This window comes from Festucalex cinctus, chromosome 15, assembly GCF_051991245.1.
Source record: "Festucalex cinctus isolate MCC-2025b chromosome 15, RoL_Fcin_1.0, whole genome shotgun sequence".
In the NCBI taxonomy this organism is placed as follows: Eukaryota; Metazoa; Chordata; class Actinopteri; order Syngnathiformes; family Syngnathidae; genus Festucalex; species Festucalex cinctus.
Genome location: NC_135425.1, coordinates 19411610 through 19431949, shown reverse-complemented (window position 1 = coordinate 19431949; position 20340 = coordinate 19411610). Strand labels below are relative to the sequence as shown.

Sequence of the window (20340 nt, the reverse complement as noted above, 5' to 3'; positions counted from 1 at the left end):
CACAAGGATGAGCATGAGTCAATTCGGTGGAACAATTTTACCATTTTAATTACACCAAACACAAATTTCCATTTTTAACTTGCTTCAATCCATTTGTTGTTGTTGTTGTTAAAGACATTTAGTAACCAGGCTAAGAGTCCTCGAGTAACCTTCCTTAAATGCCTTCTCCAAGATAAGAAAATTGTATTATCCTTAAAAATATCAGTATATTGTTTTTTTTGTGTGTGTGTGTGTGTGACTATTAATGCTACTTCTGAGGTTTTACTGCCAGTGGCATGAGCAATCATAGCTAGCTGAAGCTAAAAGATGAAAATAAATACTCTAAATTTAAAAAATAAAGGTGTTTGAGATTCATAATGCTCTATTATGCCGAACTCTAGTAATTCTAAGCAGGCAGAAGTATGGCGTTCCACAAAAGTAGCATTATTACTGAAAGTTAATCAATAAATGTTGAGCATTAACATTCATCTTGTGAGGTGGGTGCAAGCAATATCAACATGGACATTTAACCCGAGTGTTCTCCCGGGTACTTAGAGGTAATGATTGTAAATACAACATGTCCAATATTTCTTTATTTGATTCTGTCTTATTAATATTTGTGAATATATGTAGTCGTGTATCATTTTACTGTATATAGACAAGCCAAGAGCGTGTTGTCAGAATGGCACCTGTGGAAAAATTTAATAACGCTCAACACATCAAAAGTAGAGCTGCGCCACGATACCCTTCAAGTGAGTATCACATTATCATTGAGATTCAATTGAGACGCGCAGCACAAAGACAAAGAGGATCAAACAAAATCATTGGAGCCTACAGGAAATGATGCGGCAAAGAAGTGAGAAAGTAATTAAAACGCACTCAATCTAACATGTTAGAATATAGTGATAACCAGATCTGTCTTTTCTCATGTGCTGCTATAATAATAAACATAAGACGATCAAATGACAGACAACGGAAATGTTGCCAAGCTGCGTAAGACATTTTGAAATGCTACGTGATCATTTAAGAAAAAGGAAGCAAAACGTACATTTCAGACAAGAGCCCGTCAGCATCGATATCAATACAAAGAGCTTTCACTCTGTGATGGTCTCTATGTTAAAGCCTCAATTATAAAATAACACGTGACTTCAATCATAGCTGCAATCCGTGTTAAAATTGATAAAGAATTCAATGCGAACTTAACAACTCATTCACTCCCAGCCATTTTCACAGAAGCAATCCGTTTCGCTCCCGGCTGTTTTACTGAATTTTGACTGATTTTGCAAGGCCCACAGAATATTGTGTTCAATTGCTATAAAAGCACGGAACCTATAAAAAGAAAGATTAAAGTATCTTCTTTCATCAGGGAAAAAAAGTATGTTTCTATCAGTTTCCGTTTTGCAGCAATTAGCATTAGAAGAGAGCTTCGTTTCATCAGTTTTCACAAATCTAATTAAAATTCAAAGTAATTTAGCTTTTTTTCTGGATGGCCCTGGTTAATCTCCTTTGCTCTGCTGCCACCTGCTGGCCGTTTGTGTAATAACTACCATTTCTGCAATCGTTCTTTGCAGTTGAGAGGCTGCATCAAAGCCTTCTGTATGCTCTAGCATAAAAAAACAAAAAAACAAAAAAAACGTATAAATACGTCTTTGGGACACTTAAAACATAAAAAAACGTATTTACACGTTATTGGGAGCAAATGAGTTATTAATGAAGCCAAATGTATGCCAAGGCTTGCTCTAGCGAATGAGTTAATGCTCTGCCCCACCATGTACCATACATGCACCATGCGCATGTCTAATAAGTCCTTCAACTGAACTGTGTGTTTGATCATTTATCCAGCATCCAGCTTATTTTGATAGTTCTGGTACACCATGTGAAGAGCACAAAATGTATTATGTGCGACTAATTACTCTCATTTGTAAGTAATTAGTTACTAATAGTGCTGTTGTTGGTGGGCATTAAGGTCAGTTAGAATTGTGCATTAGTTATACCAGGCAGTTTCATAGACATGAGATGCAAATTTTGCTGTATAATGAATTTTCTGCATCCTGAAACTTCAGAACATAATCATCATCTGTACAGCTTGGCTTCCCATTTCATTTTCACCCTTCTGATATTCTTTCAAACGTGCACCAGCTGAATAAAGGAAATTCCATCAACACATTCCCAGACTCGCTGTGAGTTTGAGGTACTATGACATGCTTAATTCGCACATAGGCTCGATCGGATATTACTTTGATGTTGTGCAAGAAAACCTGTGGATTTATGGATACTTTATACCCAGACGGCCTCATTCTAATATTTGTATTCACCAATTTGTGAACCAATTTGTATTTTATTATGCTGAATGGCAAAAATGTTTTTGACTTCTAATTTTAGCATCACTTCCTGTTTATCGCTAGCGTCGTGCCTGGGCTAAATGTGTGCACACTGCACAGCAAGAAACAGCTTTCAGAGACACACCGGGACACTTTGAATGAATGCGCAATATCGATTCTGACGCCTCTGTATTGCCCCCTATCATTTACTTATTCACATCAGATTTAGTCATGTTTGATTATGACTTAATTTGGGAATGTTTAAATGTATGTACCTTATTTCATCATTCTCCAATATATCAGGATACAACCACATTTTTATTGTAGTCTGAATGCGGTCTCTCAAGTAGATCATCTTGAATTGTTCAATTTTTGGATGTATTTTTTTTCCTCTTCACCCCTTGTGGCTACAACCAACTTGGATTTTTTTTTTCTAAAAAAAAAAAAAAGCAATTAGCTCTATCCAGACAAGACACGTTACTTCCTCTTTGATAAAATTGAAAATTAGGTTTGTGTGGACTAATTAAATTCTCTCTCTCTCTCGCTCTCTCTCTCTCTCTCTCTCTCTCTCTCTCTCTCTCTCTCTCTCTGCTTGAGCATGGTAATGCTCCATCAGTAAGGGCAAATATAAACAAATTTTAAGGCGCACTCATACCTGAGATAAAAAAATAAAAGAAATAAAAGTCTCGTGCTACTTACTGTAGTTTTTTTTGTTTTTTTGGCCAAAGGTGGCATCTGTAATCCTGACAATGCCTTCTCACTTACAACAATAAATAAACAAAATTGCCGTCTGGAGAAGTCAATCAGGATTACACCTCAGGACACAGATTTTGGATTGTGCTCCCCTCCCAACAAGTGCAAACATGATTACGCGGCATAAGATGACTTAATTCCCTGTGATTGGAGCTGAATTTAAGGCAGCGTGCTTCAACATGCTTACAAATGTTCACTCTTATATGCATTGTTGTTGCACCTGGCGGGATGTGTTTCTATAGAGACCAACTAGAGCTGCATTCTCGATCCTTTTTTGATGAATTTCACAACATGTCAGTTCCATAAGTAAATTATGCACGCCCACATGTAGTGTACAAACGTGGCAAATTGGTTCAGTCGCATCTTTGTAATTAAATCTGTGCTTGGATTTGTCATATCAGCCCAACTTGCCAACAAGCAGCTTATTAAATTCAGTCAGTGGGTATGTAAATGAAGCCGTATAGAAAGCTTGTTATGGATCTGACAAAATATCATAGAGTATAGACATGAAACAAATATTAAATATGCATTGATTATGCTTTTGGTTTGAACCACAGTGGTATATGTCCAAATTTGAATTTCCCGAAACTCAACCAAAATATTTGAGAAAATGTAGTAAATGCTATTGATCACAAGCGGGATTCCCCAATACCTGTCTATGGTTGTCCTCGGCTCAAACCACCATTTGTTACAGTATGTGAAAAAAAATACAAGCTAAGCTACAATAAAATTACATAAGCAGCTAAACCATACAACACTAAATATTAAAACTATTCAGTTGGCTGGAGCCTTGTTGAAAGTTGAAAACTTTTTCTGAATATTTTTTTTTTTTTTAACTCAGTCAATGCCAGCCCAGTTCAAATGAATAGTTTGACGTCTATAGCCGTCAATGGCAGTCAATGAGTTAACAGTTTGTAGAGAAAATAACCTTTACAAAAAAATATTTACGAGTAACAGAACAGTGTGTTGCTCAACGTCTTGGGGTTACTCAGTCACAACCGGAAGGCACAATGTTGTGTTCTGAAACTGGACTCAATAAGTAGCATGAAATTGTGACGGTTATGGTCAAGAGTATTCACAAGTTGTGCACACCTCTGCCCCATCCCAATTTATTACAATTATGTGTTGTTTTATGGATAAGCAGAAACATTGGACATCTACATAGTTTTGCTTTTGTGTTAAGTTGAACTTGCAAAAGTAGCTTTTAGCTTTGACGTCACAATGACAAGCCCCAGCGAGGGGTACACGGCAAGTAAATGGGCCATGTGATGCACTAAACAACTGCAGGTGCAGGTTATGACTATAGATAATCATCATGTTGCCTGTGTGAAATATGTAACATCTGCAACGGCGGCCGCTGTGAAGTCAATGATGTGGTTATAAATACATTTATTTGTGTAATGGCTTTCAAAATAAGCAGGTGATGAGGTATAAAACTATTTGTATTTATTTTTTAATGGATGCTGCAGTGCAGAAAATGGGCGAGATGGAAATTTCTGAAATATGGGAAAGCAATTGTGGCGAGCTATCTGTCTTTCTTGTTTATTTTACTCGTTGGCACCAAATGAAATATCTATATGAAGTTGTCCCTTGGCTTCACTTTTTAAAGATTTTTTTGTACAAATCCCCATTACAATTAAGTTGGGATGTTTGTGTTTAAAAAAAGAAAAAGGTTTTAATGTAACTTGCCTGAGGATATGGAAACTGTGTACTTAGAGTATACTGTATGTTAATTACTTCATTAATTTTTAGGGCCCTTTTGGAATTGCGGCGTTTAATATTCTTCAGATAATTGGCAAATGCCTGGATATTGGTGAAAATATCCTTAATGTGACACACTCGCACTTCCTGACTAACGCTAAAATTAACCCCCAAGAAAAGTTTGAGCCCCAATCAAAAGCAGACAGCACATTTTTATAAACACAAAAATGGTTCCTCGTTGTATTGTCAGTCTCCTCGAGATCCCACTCGGTGAATCATGTTTTTCCCTCCAACGGCTCGGCGTCTCAAGTTTGTCCTCCCCCTCTGCTCTCCTTAACGCCCGTCCTCTCGTGCTCTTCTCGCTCCACTGGCCTCCTCTGCCTCCCTCTTCAGCTCTTCATTTCCTGGAGCTACACCAGCCAATCTGGCTCCCCTGCGTTTAGTAACTGCTGTGTCCTCCTCTTCAAGATCTGTCCCTGTGTTTTTTTTTTTTTATTCTTTATTTTTTTTAATCCTGTGCTTGGAGGTGTCCTTGGGACCGTCATCGCACCGGGGCCGGAGAATTAATGTGATGTTTAGATATGAGCGTATCGTCCATCATCGTGAACTATTTCTAGGATGCGGCAGCGCTTTCTCTTTCCTCTGTTGCCCATCCCTGTGGGTGGGTCCTTTTAGCCACTCAAAAGACAAATGATGTTATAAATTTAACGATGCCGTCAAATGGCATCAAAAAAAAAAAAAAGAAAAAAAAGATTGCACCTGTGTTTACCGCTCAGCTTTACTCAATTTGTTATCTAGTACGCAGTGGAACTTCCCAAAGGGAATGCATTAAAAAGCAGTACAAGTTGGGGTTCAACTCAAATATGCCTCAGAAGTCAAATGAAATTGTGTGGTCATAAAATCTCGTGAGATCTCACCTCAGTGACCATCGAAATTCTCATATCGGGTTCAACCGCTTACTTTTCCCTACCTTGTCGATTAAAATTTTTTTAACTACCAATTTTTCTTTCTTCACTTTGTTGTTTTTAGAGTTTTTCTTTTTAATGGAATAATTTATTTAACTGATTACTTTTGTGTCCATTTTTCAGCCTCAGCATTTTGAGAGCTTAGACATTGCCACATCCGATTCTCATTTAGCTAACTTGTGCTTTCACTTTAGCTCCTGCTTTTTTTTTTTTAAATAAAGTTTAATTTGTTACTTTTGAGTCAATTCCCACTTTTGGGTCCAACTTCTGCCTCTCACGTCAAAAATCCCACAATTTCAGAAATGGAGTTTGTTACGAACTAGCTTCATTGAAGAGATGGTGTACTCCATCCCTCGCCAAAGGAGAGGCTCCAGCTTATTTCTAAACTCGATCGCGAATGATTGGGATATTAGTATTATGGGTGGAATTTAAGGATGAACCTATAATGTACAATAGGCTAACCTGTGTGAATTTATTTTGAACTACTCAAAACCTTTGAATATACATGTCCAACATTACAGTTGTAGCCCGGTGGTAAATCCGGGTACGATAAACGGCCATCTTCTAGTGCGTTGGTGTAAATATATTGACATTTCTGCTTTAAGTGAATATTTTTTTATTAACATTTGAAATAGTCAGTGACTTTAGTATTTTATTTGTTATGGGCAACACAAGTATTTTTGTTTAAGTAATTAATTTGTAAACTCTGACTTTGCAACTCTGGTTTTTCCTTTGTAGTGTTTGCTTTCTTTGTAAATGATCGTTCGCGGAGTGCACCCAGTTTGTCGATTGTGATTGACAGAAAATGTGTAAAGGGTGGGACTTGGACATAGTAGAGGTTAGTCAAGCGAGATGTGCTTTGGTCACGCGAGAGGACGTGGTGAAGGCTCGGACTGTTTGCGGTCGAGAAAGACGTGGGGACTCTCGCGAGAGGGAGAGAGAGGAAGAGGAGAGACGCGCACGGCGGAAGGACGGGAAAAAAAAACCCGAGAAAGAACGAGAGAGGAAAAAAGTCGACCGAGACGGAAAGTGGACGAGACAACTTGTGAACTATTTTGAACGGAGGTTTGGCGAGGTTGACTCCCGAGTGTTCGCTGGAGGTTCGGTGGATGTGACGGGGACTGCGTGGACGGAGCTCGGCAAGGCGGACGTTGCTGCTTACTCACTCGTAGCTCGGCTAAGCTACGACTGTGCCGCCATTTCTGGACGGACGCGGACTGTGGGGACAAACGCTCTCAACTCCTTCAAGGTGGTTGCAACGCTCTCAAAGTCAAGGTATCGCAACGCCCTCAACTTGAACGATTAGTGCAACGCTCCCAAGTTGTCCACGGTTGGTGCGACGCACTCAAGCCCGAACAGACCTCCAACGTATTTTATTCCGTAAGTACAGTGTGTGTGTGGGTGTGTGTTTACGCGTGTGTGGGCCCACTCCGTAAAGAAGAAAAAAACAAACACAAGACATTGTAAATTCGAATACTAATTTTCTGAGCGTTTATAAGTGGTGTTCATTGTTTGAATTGTTCTAAATTGCATTTTCGAGGTGATTTAGAAGAGAAACTAACTGAAGGTATATTGATTTGAGGTGTGTATGGCATATGCGCTGTAAAAATTGAAATCCTTATTTAAGAAGGTATCCTAATTTGAGAAGTGGTACCGTTGGTTTATGCTATACTTTACATATTATTTTATTTTTCATTAAATACGGCCATTGTTTCGCCTGGTTAATACTCTCTGGGTCTCATTATATTTAAACCGTGTATTCTCTTTTATTAGAATTGTCGGTATTATCTAATTTAGGTGCACCTGCGTGGTATCCATCTTATAGTAAACGAACCCAAGCACCCGCCGTCACACAGGTGCTACAGTGTTTCTGTGCTTTTTGCACCACTTGCTGTTCTCTAACAAGAACCAGAATAGCAAAATTTACAGATTTGACCAATGAATGGAACAATAAAGGTTCTGGCGCAATTAGAATTTGTATTTAAACAGTCCTCGTTATCATGCTCTTCTTAATTTTGACATCATTCAAGTCGCCGGCTGTAAACGTGATGCTACCTACCCCGATGGTAGCCGACCCACACGCGTGTACAACCATAGCTCTTTAGTTAAGAAAATGAAATGAAAATGCTACTATGCTGTCCTGGCTCAAAGCTTCAGACTCTCAGATGGATGCGCAGCCTGATACAGCACAGACGTAATAAATAAACTGGGATGCTCATGATGTAGCGAAAAGTGAAGTCGGCGGTGGCCACACTTACAGTAAGTTGACTTTTATTGACTGTTATTTTCTTCCTGTACAGAGAAAATACCACTGTGGGACATCCGGTTGTAACAATAAGTATGAAAAATAAGTGTGGGAGATGGTCTAAAAACATAGTTCATCAGTAGTAAGAGTGTGAATATATATTTTCTCTCATAAGGTACTGAGTGCTACTCAGATTGGTCTGCATCATCAGAACCAGTTATCAGAACCATCAACAATGAAATGAAAGCAAAGCACACAAGAAAATAAATCCTCGTGGAATGTAAACCTAACGTCTGCAAGTCCTGATTCACAATACTGAGATAATACTCTGAATGGCAGATGCATACAATTAAGTTTGTTCTTTGCAAGGCTCTCATTATCCCATACAGGGATTTATTGTAGTACAATTACTACATTATTAATTTTTCACAGCAACTGAGGTTTTAAAATTCCAGAGAGGTGAAGATACCATGTGACCTGTGTGAGTTTATGATGATTATTTTGTGGTTGGTCTAGTGCATTACACGGGGTTGTGTTTGTGGTTGGTCTAATAAGTTGTGCACACTCTGGGGGGGCACTACCAGAAATCCTGCCGAGGGTGCCAAGTTTCTTAGGAACACCACTTCCAAGTTACATTGATATACACAAATAAAGGAATGTTTTGTGACCCACTAAAAATTGAAAGGGGCCCTATTGAGCCCCCTTCCACAGGTTGAGAACCTCAGCTAAAAATGAAAACATTCTCACACTAAGTATAATTTGGTGTAATAATGCCACTGTATAGCATAATCTAAGACGCCAATTAACACATGTTTCATTCACAAGACAATAACCACGCTGGCTGAATGTAAGGGAAGCGTGTAAATTTAATCTGCATACACTCAAAAGAAAGCAGAGGCAGAAGAGGGAGCGGGGACTGTGACAGCTTAAATAGGCCGCTCAATTGTTCAAGTAGCGAAATGCAAGCTCAGCGGAATGCGCCACCTGAACGGCGAGGACAACAGCACGACAAACAAAAATGCAGACGGCAACATTTCTTGTTCTTCTTTTCAAAGCCTTTTATCGAGCTGGAACAATGTTAACCACGATGAATTATTTACGTTTGGTTTCGGATTTTAGCTGCTAAGTTTTTTCTTTCTTTCATTTTTTGAGAAAACCTAGCCAAAGCTTAATCTGTGTAAATTTACCAATTTAGGCTGTCATTGGACCTTTATGATTGAAGTACGATGAGAGCACATAGACAAGAGGAGGAAAATATAGAAAGCTTGTGGCAGTGCGCAGATTGTCCTTTGTCCATGCTAATATTAAGAGGGTCTTCTATGCCTTATTTGAATATCTGGGGTAACTTCACTCCCCTCTTTCTCCTGAGAATTCCTGCCTTGGATCCTTCATCATTTGTTTGCCCAGGCATTGAAAAGCCTTTTCATTAAAAAATGCTGGCATCACAATAGCTGACCGGTGTTTTCTCTGTTGGTGTTTGGTACCCGGAGGCTTTTCCTACCATTCAAGTTCCTCCATCATTCATCCTATTAGATCTACAGTCAAGCAAGCCACCTTTTATTTCCATAGGAGCCTGGCTTGGTTCCACCACCGGTACTTGAGCCCAAGGGGAATCCATCTGTCTCCTATCCTCATGGGCTTGTGCCTAATGAAGATACATAATGATGGTGGGTTATCATTGCAAAATCTTTTCATGCCATTAAATCTCAATGCTCCTTCTGTAAATGCTATGCTTGACATCTCATTAGTATCCATTTCTTGACAAAAAAAGTTTAAAGGGAATCACTGAGCTGTACGAGCAGCATAGCTCAGGTATTACGCTATAGTGTAGAATCTTCTAGTTCTAAAAATGAAGCTGCCACCCCCAGCCTTTTTTGTGCTCATCGTTTTAGCTATTGGAGTGACCAATAAACACATTCAACCATTCATTCCTTGAGCCAGAATTCCTTCGTGACTTGTTTCAACCAAGAGTTAGATACCTCCATCCAACCATCCATTTTCTGTACCGCTTAATCCTAGATACCTAATTTTCAAAAAGTATTGATTTCGACCCGTGAGATTGGACCTGGCATTTTTAGTAATAATGTAACTTTCAGATCTACGATAGAGTCCTCGCTGAGTAGAAAGACTTATTTGAGTCAGGAGATACCACAAAATACCCTCAAAGGTACTACCATAATACCATTGAGACTGCCAGGAATGTTTTGGAATATTTATCTAACTGTTTGGTCTTTCCTATGACAGTTACCAGCTGTCAGAGTTTGAGGAACAAATCGTAACGCTCATATGAACTGCTACCTGAGACACTCCAAAATCCAAAAGCACTAATGTCTGATCGATTTCTGTGCCTGCAGACTTCAATCCGTGTTGATACTGACAGATACCAAGCTGTGCTAATGGTATCAAAATGGTGTGTACTCTGTGTTTCCTGCTGGGTAAGGTCAAACCCATTGAGAAACACCCCATGGTTTTAAGGTAAATGTGTCTGCTGACATACTTTAGGCAAGTAGCAGACTGTTAAGAAGGTATTGCAATGCTTGGGTGAGGCAACGTTTGCTTTGTTACAAAAGATGTTGGATTTTGGGGATTCTGTTTTTTTCAATTTCAACAATCTTTGTTGAGTTCTGTAGTAATATGTATGACCTTGACAAAGGAACCTTGACAGCAGTTAGGGAAGCAAACTTGCCTAAAACCGGGCAAAAGTGTTGAAGTCAGCGCTTTCCTGCAATTCCAGCTCTCGACAAAGGTCCGGTTAAGTTCCTTGCCTTGGTTCCTGGAGTATCCAGGATTTTGCCCATTTTGTGCAGATTTGCCTCTTCTTGCGCCTTTTGCTTCCTTAATCTTCGTAAAATCACAAGAGTGAGGGTTGACAATGACAGCATTATATGATATTGTGCAAAAAGCCAAATTGTTTCATTCACGTTGGAGGACATCGTAAGATAAAAAGTAACCGGTCTGCATTGTTTACGATTTTATATCCCACCCCGTAAAGAGGTTTCCGCTTGCCTTTAGGAATAATGACTACTGCTGCTGATGGTATGGAGGGAAATTTCTCACACATGCTCCGAAGGTACGTAATAGTCGGGGTCGGTGTGGTGTGTATTTATGAAATTTTTCTACGCGACATACATACACGGGGGGCAGGCGTGGGTCACATTTGGCTGACCTTGGATTGGTGTATCGAGGGCAGGCCTTAAGACTTGTCCCTTTACCCCTCTGTTACGATGTTACCACAGTACAAAAGCAGCTTGCGAATATTATACTTAAGATTGTGTACCATCAACTAAATTCTGAATACTACTCTCGTCAAGGTTTTTACAAGAATGCAAGTCTTAAATGATTAGTTTCTGTCAATGTGTAACTGAAATGTTTATTCAAGCAAAAGGCCATTTGTATTACCTGATTGTGAAATACCCTTGATTTTCTTTTCAATCTTTAGTTTGGACTGATAACAACTTTGTGGAAGCCTTCTTGGGTGGGAACTTTTTTGCCACATGTTGACTTCCTGCAAATGCAAAATGTTTTTTCTATTTCATTTCTGATGCTGACCAGGTTTGGATATACTGCAGTGAAATGAATACACTCTTTGAGAAATTATGGAGAAAATATTGGTAAAATGTTCTCCACTGTCCATCAAAAGATTGTTTCGTTCCATTGCGTATAACAGCCAATGCCCACTCCATCTCAATTGTCGGAAGCAGTAGGATCTGATTAAAGCATCTTCTCTGCTAACTGCAGATGCAAATGAGGTTCTCCGAAGACAAATTGGCCTCCCTGAAAGAGGGGCCCGTGTCCCCAGTTGGTCGTCTTTCTAGCGGCAAGTCCAATAGAGAGTAAAATGTCCCCGCTGTGATTAATAAAATGTGTCTGATGAGCTGCATCGGAAGCAGCTCAGATCTGTATTTAAATCGAAAAAAGCAAAAGTTCGGATCTCATCTTTCTCAATCACGTCAGCAAATTAGGACCAAGCTAAAAACCCAGTTTCACAGATAATCTAAGGACAATAACCGTTCTTGTGAACTTGCTTTTAAAACTTTAATTAATTTCAATGCTAAAGATGACCCAATATAACCATACAAAGTATATCTTAAGTTTAAATCTGTTTCTGTATGCCACATGTAGTTCATTGCCAAATTAGCTTATCTATGGCAGAACCATCTGGAACAACACACATCTGCTTCTCAGCCCTGGATACAAGTAGTAGTAGTGAGTTAACAGTACAGTCATGTAGGGTCTTTAATGAGGACAATGCCGAGCAAAATCACTCATGTTAATTTGCGCATACACAAGGTGCGACTGCGTGGGTAGTCATGCATTTTAATTAAGCTGACACAGAACTCTTGGGTAGCGGTGGGTGTGCGTGTTCAAGTGTGGAAAATACGTCAGTTCCAATGTCTTTGGAAGCGGGGCCCTACTTGGCCCTGTAAAATGAACACAAATTATTAAGCACATCTGTAGAAAATTAATATGTGCACTGTCTCGTTGCGATTCATTTGAAGACGTAATTAAGCCTAATCAGCACCTAACGTCCGCAAACCATAGAAGAGCAGTTTGGTATAAATTGAATTACCTTAATCCAATTCCAGTCAAATTTTGTAATGTATACACGAACCTCAATTCCTTTTTTTTTTTTTTTTTTTTTTTTTTTTTTTTTTTTTTTTTTTAGAGCTCAGAATTGTTCATTCGGTAGTCTTACCGATTCAACGTCTTGTCATCATTGCTCTTTTCTTTTTTTTTTTTTTTTGTGTGTGTGTATGTGTGCGTGCGTTTGCGTGCGTGCGTTTGCGTGCGTGCGTGCGTTTGCGTGTGTGCGTTTGCGTGCGTTTGCGTGCGTGCGTGTGCGTGCGTGCAAATACTTATAAATTTATACTCATTCATTCACCTAAAACCTTATAAATATCCCATTACCCTTCGCCTTAACCAGGTACTTCAGAATCTTGCCAGAGTCGTGAGATTTAAATGGTCAGGAGACCAGAGAAAAGGTCAGAAAAAAAAAGAAATAAAGAGAAAAGAAAGGTAAATCAAAGTGACATCCAGCACCGACCAAACACTTCCTGCCTTCCCCATGATTACAAAATCAAAGTCTTACGCCAACCCCGGAAGCCTCTAAATTCCAGCAAATTTAGCGAGATCTCAAGAGCCCAGAGGAAAAACTAAAGAGAGGAAGGAGGGAAAGATCGATAAGGCAGAGTGAGATCAATAGAAGCCAGTACATCCAATCCATCAAAGTGAAGTCCAGCACCAACAAGACCCCTCCTGCGTGGTTACAAAACCGGAGTCTTATGCCAACCCCAGAAACCTCAAACTTCCAATAAATTGAGATCTCAAGTGACCAGAGGAAAAACTAAAGAGAGGAAGGAGGGAAGGATAGATAAAGCAAAGTGAGATCCACAGACACCAGCACCCACTGATTCAAGGGGCTGTGGGAGGGAGAGGCAACTTCTGTTTGAGTTTCAGTAGATGCTGGTGCGATGGATCTGGCATGCATAAGGACCACCACCAAAGAAAGAAGCCGTCAACCGCGGTCCAGCAAAGCGAGCACCCCCCCCCCCCCCCCCCCCCCCCCCCGAAATCCCCAGGCCGCGGCAGCACCAAGGCCACCCCCAAGCCACCCGAGCGGACACCGGTCGGCGAGCCGACCCAGACACCCGGAACACCCCCGCCCCAGCCCCGGCCCACACCCCCGAGCCCAGGGCCGCAGAACGAGGCCCAGCGGGCCCCCACAGCGCCCCACCGGTCCCCAGCCCCCATCCCCCCACGACCCCCCCGCACCCCACCCAAACCCGCCATCCACCACGACCCAGGCCCCACCACCCCCGACCCCCAAACCCCCGAACACACCCCGACCCCCAGCACCCAACCCCCCACCCACCCATACCTCCACCCCCCCCCCAAACAAGCCGCCCCCCCCCGACGGCCGCCACCCCCCCCCCGCGAACCCGGCCCCCCGCGAGAACCCCCCACCCCCCCCGGAAACCGGCACCGGGCAGCAGCGCAGAGAGGGAAGATGTGCCCACCCCACCTCCAGCCGCGCGAGATTTGCACAGCGGCGGGAGGGGGGAAGCAGAGGAGGAAGCACCAGGGGAGAAGGCGGAACACCAGAACACCGAGCCCGGTGGGGAGAGGCCCCGGTCGTCACGCCAGAGTACAAGTGACACCTAACCCTGTTACTGAGTCCGCCAGCTCGCCGACTGGCGAGCTCTACCCTACACCGTGAATGTGGCCCCACCCAGTGTATATACAAGTGTGTGCGTGTGGTGCATTAAAATTGGGAGCAGGTGAGTCGGAGCAGAGGGAAAAATTTTCCCCTATTCCGACACACCCGTATCCCCCCCCCAAAAAATGAATATGTATATGTGTGGTGCATTAAAAAAGGGAATGGAGGGACAAAGTGGTGGGGCAGGGACACAAATGGGGGGGACCACAGCGCTGCCAGGCACTGCAGTCCATCCCCTCTGATGGCTCCCCGCCCCAACTCACCCCTCCCCTTGGACGTGAGGTGCATTAAAATTGGAGGGGAGTTGAAGGGTGAAGACGGTGTTTCCACCCTTCCCCACCCCACCAAGAAATGTGTTGTGTGCCCTATGTGTATATTTACAAAGTGTATAGTGCAAGCTAGTGAAGTGAGTAAGAGGAGCGACCAGCGGGGCCTCACCCAACCCGGCGGGTGTAGGTGGCACGCCCGCCCCCCAGCACCCCCACCCCCCGCCGCCCCCCACCTCATCCACCCGGCACCACAATGGGCGGACAGCCAGCGCAGCAGGGCTACCGGACAGCCCACCGGCCACCGGAGCCCGCCCGGGGCGCCAGGAGTTATACCGGAGTGGGGCAGGCCCCAAACCCTCGCCCGGCCCCCGGAGCCCGACGCCCGGGCCGGGGAGGGAGCCCCAGGCCCAGGGAGAGGGAGGGGGAGGGGCCGCAGGGCAGACAGGGAAGGGGGGGGGGGGCGGGGGAAGCGGGGAGAAGACGACAAGAAGGCGAAAGGGCGGCTGCAGGGCAGGAGGCGGGGGGGGAGAGGAGGAGGGAGGGCGACAAGGGAAAAGGGACCGGGAGGCAGAGGAGGATGGGCGGGAGGAGGCGAGGAGGGAGAGGCGACGGGGGGGAGGAAGGGGGAGGGGAGAGGGAACCACGGGGCACACCGGAGGCCCACCCACCCCGAACCGCGCCGCCGGGCACGGAGCAGCGGACCGCGCCGGGACGGCACCGCCCCGGGCACCAGGGGAAGCACCCCAACACCGCACCCCACAGGGGGCCCAGGGAGCGGCCAAGACGCAACCGCCACCGAGCAGACAACGGGGGGGGGGGGGGGGGGGGGGGGGGGCAGAACCACCCCCGCCCGACCACAGGGGACGGCGTCAAGAAAATTGACTAATTAGCATGCAGTAACACCAAGTGTTGATGCTTAGTGCCCACTAGAATTAGATCTTAAGGAGTTATTGAGTATAGTGTCGTATAGTGTGGTATGCTCGAGCCCACTAGCAGCAACTAGGTTCCTGACTATATAAAAATAAAAACAATCAGATACAAAATACCAAATACAGGAGCAGCGAAAACAGAAGTTGTAACGATGTGGTGGCTCTCGTTAACAGGCAGAATCTTGGCAGGATTAAGTTGCCAAATTGAGATTAAAATATTCTATGTACATAGACCATATTTGTTTAAATCTTGATACTTGATTTTTATTTAAGGCAGAGATTTTTTCCATTGAGATATAATTTATTAGTAAGTTTAACCAGTGGTCGATATTTAGAGATTGTTTATTTTTCCAATTGACAAGGATTATTTTTTTAGCAATAGTAAGGGCTATAAATATAGATTGAGATTGTTTACATGGTAGCTCAGTTATTGTTAAGTCACCTAGTAAACACAGTCTTGGAGATAAAGGAAGCCTACAGTTTAATATATCAGCGAGCTTTTCCAAGATTTTAGTCCAGAAATGCAGCACTGGAGTACATGACCATAAAGCATGAAGATAAGTATCGGCAGTGTTTTGTGAGCACTGGAGACAAATGTCGGAGTCAGAGAGTCCCATTTTTTTCATCATATATTGTGTAATATATGTTCTATGAAGTATCTTATATTGGATAAGTTGAACCTCAATTCCAATGATTTGGGTTGTGTAAAATGTAAATAAAACAGAACATAATGGTTTGCAAAATACTAAGTTGTTTTAGTTTTTTAAATAGGCAAATAGTTTTTTAAATTTCCAGTTTACTGGCATTTGGCCAAATCACTCACCGTGTACCGGATGTAAGAGCCCTGGTCGGGGTCGTATATTTTAGCATAGAACATCAACATGGAGCATCTAGTTGTAGAAAGAATAACCAATTCAACAAATCAAACTCATAGCCTCACTCTTAACTAGAATGGGACAGAGGCAGGTTAACAAGGTAAGCATTTTGGCATTCTTCTAACAAGGGGGGGAGGCATACCCACTCAATCTGCCTCAAATAGCCCACTGAGAGTAACATCTCATTCTGCAATATTGTTCAACAGATGTTCTCTTATACAAGATTTATGAAATGGGACCGAGATTGTTTGGAGAGCCACACAACAGGGAGAGACCACGGGAGTTGCAGCTTTTAGCTTTCTGATTACCTCAACAAAAGCACGTGTAAGTCATTCCAGGAAAAGATCAAAGAATGTTGAGGAATATCCGAGGACAACAACTGGATTTGGCAGAATGATGACCACCTGGACCTTTCAGTGGCCCCCAAGGACTGGTGGCTCTAGCCACAGGCAAGTCCCTCCAACGGGTCTGGTCCACGACTGTTGATATAAAGGAATCCTTACGAGCCTAATGAATCATTATATGGGTGACCGCAGACCAGTTTGCCATTGGAAACCCTACCAGGGGCTCATACAATGACAACAAAGATCCTATGATCCAAGTACCTCCACCACACGAAGGCTGTCATTAACAAAAACTGGAAAATAATAACTATTCTATAATTGCCTACGGTCACAAGCTTTGGGAAGTGACTGGAGATCACAAAAGTTCCTCCACAGGATGGCAGGGCTACTTGAGGTGCTTGCACATCTATTCTGGAACTTTTCATTTTATTTTGTAATTGCTTCTACTCGATTTTGCCCGTTGTCATTATTTTGATTGCACATTATGCTTGTTTGTGTTTTTCTTGTCACACAAAGCCATAGCATTCCAATTCTGTTGTGGACTGCAATGACAATGAAGGCTAAGGCATACTATTGATTGAAACTGATACTGTACAGGGTTGTGTCTGCCACATGGGAAAAAGTGCAGCGCGTCATTTTACACAATCTATGTGAGGTATAAGCAAATAAACTGGTGCCTTGAGATACAAATTTGTTGCATTTTTTAGCTGTACTTCTTAAATCTTTCACCAAAAGAATTAAAAAAGAAAATACACAGTCGGCCATTGTTTCGAGCGGTAGATTTGGATTTCTCTAACTCCATTATATGTTCCACTAAGACATCCAATTCCATCACTTCACAGCTTGTGTTTTTTTCCCCCCCCAAATGTTCCATGGAAAAAACCTTCAGAGATACTAAAAACGAAAAATGCTCTTTTAATTATGACGGTCTAGACACCTTTTACGCCGATTGCCAAAAGCATGCACAATCTGTTAGTGTGAGTAAACACGCCATTTAGCACCCATCGTAGTAGATGACGAAACAACACGCCCAACGAAAAAGGACAATTGAAAGCTTATTTGGGATTTTACTAAATCAGGTCCTAAGGCTGGGACCCGGACTGGATGAGTGGATCCGAGGACAAATTCAGGATACATCGGAATTTGAGTCACCTGACCTGTTGTCACAAGCTTTCGGTAGGTACTAGGAACCGAAAGATCAGGACTCAGGAATGGAGCCGCTGCTTCTCTGGTTTAAGAGTGAGCTGAGAAGGCTTGAGCAATGCCTGCTTAGACACTTGGCAACCAAAACGAGAACCCAAAGTAGAACTAGCAAGCAACATTATTTGGTTTTTAAACACCCATTACCATAAGTCTATGAGTCCCTTTTACCACAGTCTAATTTGCAATTGATATATATTTGCATATAAATGGAGTAGGCCTACATGCAAGCAATAACTGCATTCTGTGCAAGTTGCTCAGGTCATTGTAATTTGTAAGTTTTTATGTGGGTACTAATGAAAGCACATTAAATGTTAATGTTTTTTTGTTTTTTTGTTTTTTTTTACATGTGGAGGTCAACTGGGGTGTTTTGTTGTTGTTGGAGTTCATTATAATGCAGCAAAAATGCTTCAACTCTTGACATACAAAGCGTGAATCAATTTTCTGTTTAACCCATTTCAAAATCACAGCATTAGTATTCACAGACTGTCTATAGTCTCAGACTACACAACCTTAACCTGCCCATTAAATCACCCTGCACATTTTTTTTAATGTCATTGTATATTTTAAGGTAAATATGTTCATTTGAGAAGATGGACATTGCAGAGCTAATGTCAAAGAAGCCTACAAACACAAAAATGATTCATTCGGTTCACAGAGTTCATTGCGGAGTGCTTATGGATGGCCGTAGAAAATAAATGAGATTTTCAAAGCACGTGTAGGTGGAATATTTCTGTGGAGATGTGCAAGTGCTGTAAGCTAATTTTTACGTCTCACCCTTTACTTGAGAGAAGAGACTCACGGGGGGGAATGAGTTTTGTACTGTATAGTATATATTATGCACATCTCAGTATGCTAAATAATCACAGAATACGTTTGCGTGCGTGTATACGCGTGTCAAAGCACAAGAAGCTTTCGATCTGTGGAGTATTTTCATAAGCTCAGCAATACAGAAATCAGCAATGTCACCAAACAGACAACAATCAGTGCGACGAGCAAGGAAACAGACACACTGCTTGTGTTGGCATTGATTGCTCCCCATTAAGCCCGAGGATGCAGCCACTTTGTTCAGGAACTAATTATGGTGGATGGCATCCAAGATGAACCAAAGTACTTGCCTCCCTAACTGAAACCTGTGTGTTTGTGCACAGATGTCTCTTGATAAAGAACAACAAAAAAGAAGGGGGAAAAAAAAACAGATTATTAATTACATAACATGTTGGCTTTTGCAATTAACAGAACGTTTGATTAAAAATAATAATGGCAGACATAATGATGAACGGTGACACATCAAACTGTGATGATTCACTACAACCATTACTAATTTTAATTGACTTAACTCTTAAAAGAACCACACCAAATCAAGTATTTTTATTTTATTTTACCCTTTTAATTCTAATTTGAATGTATCAAATGAATGAATGAGAACGAAAAGAAAATATTGAAAACTAAATGTTTGTTTTATACCGTTAATTAAGGTTGTTAATGTAAACTTGGCTAGGCTAACTAACTGCTAGATAGCTGGACTTTTAGACTATTTTCCATTGGGGAAAAAAACGACTATTGAAAGCTAGGCTAGGACTGTTGGATTCATTTATTGCTACAATACATGCAAAACAATAAAAAAGGCAGGCCAAAAAATTGGTGATACTGCCCACTTAATACAAAATATCACACCATATATTCAATATGACTTGTAAAGGTAAACTTGGCTAGGCTGACTAGCTGCTAGGTTGACAGTCTATTTTCCATTCAAAACAAGACTTCATTGATAGCTAGGTCAGGACTGTTGGATTCTTTTCTTGCTACCGTACATAACAAGGAAAAAAAATATGCGATGCAGCCCGCTTAATACAGTATATCATGCCATGTATTCACTTTGACCTGTAAATGTGAACTTGGCTAGGCAAACTAGTTGCTCGCTGGACTCTTGGACAATTTTCTATTCAAAACAAGACTATTGAACGCTATAGGCTAGGACAGTTGGATTATTTTATTGCTACAATAGGTGCAAAAAAAACCCAAAAAGTACTTTTTTAATTTATTTTTTTAATTAAACATGTCATCCATCTCACATCTGTTTGCCTTTCCACCTTGACAAGACGCCACCGAGTGGTAAACACAACCTCTGAAAGTCTGAAAAAGATTAATATCAACTGGTCGAGACATGGAACCTCTTAGGAATGCTGCAGACTTAAGATTTCCAATCACGGTCCATGCGTTTGAAATCTTCTATGTGTTTACCGTCGTACGGCCAAAGCTCCCACAGCTAATGACCTCCATGCCTCACTGTCAGACAGGCTGGGAAAATGTGACCAGTGCAGCTGACCGTCTCAGCTCCAAAGGGGATTTACCACACTGCACGGGTTGGGATTTAGCGGGACAAAAGAGAACAGGTGGTTCTCGCTGTGGGCACTTTTACCTGCAAACACATACTGCAGGGACCAAACATGACGTGAGCGTCGCATATGGAACATTTGGAGTGGCAAAATTTACCATCTGCTGCACTGTAACCAGATTAACACTCAATTTTCTTTTAATT

At 42.0% G+C, this 20340-nt stretch overlaps 2 protein-coding genes across 2 annotated transcripts in view; both read left to right on the top strand.

Moving 5' to 3' along the window:
* Window positions 1-17263, top strand: part of LOC144001997 (myosin light chain 3) — a 69866-nt gene extending 52603 nt beyond the window's left edge. The window contains exon 3 of the transcript XR_013278643.1: window positions 16461-17263. The gene's annotated coding sequence lies outside the window, so the exon portion shown is untranslated. The remainder of the gene's footprint in view (window positions 1-16460) is intronic.
* Window positions 6573-20340, top strand: part of astn2 (astrotactin 2) — a 295092-nt gene continuing 281324 nt past the window's right edge. Inside the window, exon 1 of the mRNA XM_077496750.1 lies at window positions 6573-7099. The gene's annotated coding sequence lies outside the window, so the exon portion shown is untranslated. The remainder of the gene's footprint in view (window positions 7100-20340) is intronic.